General features: G+C 35.4%; 1 non-coding gene across 1 annotated transcript; it reads left to right on the plus strand.

The window, feature by feature from the left end:
- Positions 1 to 949: 949 nt before the first annotated feature.
- On the plus strand, positions 950 to 1058 carry LOC144707271 (small nucleolar RNA R71). The gene has a single exon (XR_013582432.1). It is a non-coding gene; the product is annotated as a small nucleolar RNA R71 (small nucleolar RNA).
- Positions 1059 to 1270: the final 212 nt, after the last annotated feature.

Consider the following 1270-nt stretch of genomic DNA (forward strand, 5'->3'; position numbering starts at 1 on the left):
ATCTTCATTTATGGATTTCTTTCGAGAATTCTGATAAGGATCTTGAAAATCTTTTCCATTTCTCAGTTTTGAAATTGCTCGAACTTCAAGATCTACATGATTTCCCTCTTCATGGATGGATTTTTCTGTGTGGAATAAATTGCACAGGTTTATGACAGGTTGAGTTGGAAATCGACCTGATGGGGAGTTGTATTCAACTCCTTTACCTCCATGTTCAGCTGTCCCCATTCTGAAGCTTTCCAAAAGTCTTCTACTCTGCTCTTTAGATTCCAGCATCTGCTTTGTTTGAAACTCCATCATCACTTTCATGCGCATCTCCATCTCTGCTCTCAACTTTTGATTCTGCTTTTCTATCATATCTGAAATAACAGGGGTTAGAGAAGAAAAGCCTTGAAGTGGTTGTGGTTGAACCTGGTAAAGTTGTTGTTGTCGATTCTGGAACTGAGGTCTTGGTTGAAATTGAGGTTTATTTCCTTGACTGAAGTTCTCTGAATTATTATAGTTGTTCCTCTTCTGTCCAGCCCAAGAAGGCTGTTGTTGATTTAATGCATTTACTTCTTCCTCCATGGGCTGGCAAGCTCCATCTTCATGATCCCTACTGAAACAGAGAGAGCAGATTTTTGTTTTAATAACAGGAGAGTTATTAAGAAAAGCACTTTTCAAAGTTGAGGTAAGCTCTTCTAATTTTTTATTGGTCTCTTTGACTCCTGCATGCAATTCTGACTCTTTGATGTTCATCTGCAAAGCACCTCCTCTCTTTGGATTTGTGTTTCTTCCATTGTCGCTTGCTCCTATTTCCTGCAAGTCAGTTTCTGCTACTCTCTCTGGCATATCAAAAACTTCATCTTCATAAACAGTATAAAATGTTCCACCAGTTGCCAAATTAACTTTATTATTCATAAAATATGACAATGATTCATAAAATATCTGAGCTAATTAACAATTTTCAATTCCATGATGAGGACATTTTCTAATCAAGTCATTAAATCGCTCCCATGCTTCACTAAATGCCTCACTTTCATGGGGATGGAAATTATGAATTTCTCTTCTATAAAAATTTGTCTTTGAAAGGGGATAAAAATTTTGTAAAATTTTTTTTTGCATTTCTTCCCATGAATTAAATTTTAATCCCTAAATTTTGATACCATGCAAAAGCTTTATCTTTTAAAGTCAATGGAAAATATTTTATTTTTAATGCTTCAGTAGATAGACCTGGTACATTTTGAGAAGAACACCTAATGTGGAAGTCATCCAAAAAATTCCAAAGGGT

The sequence above is a fragment of the Wolffia australiana genome, chromosome 8, assembly GCF_029677425.1.
Source record: "Wolffia australiana isolate 7733 chromosome 8, ASM2967742v1".
Classification (NCBI taxonomy): domain Eukaryota; kingdom Viridiplantae; phylum Streptophyta; class Magnoliopsida; order Alismatales; family Araceae; genus Wolffia; species Wolffia australiana.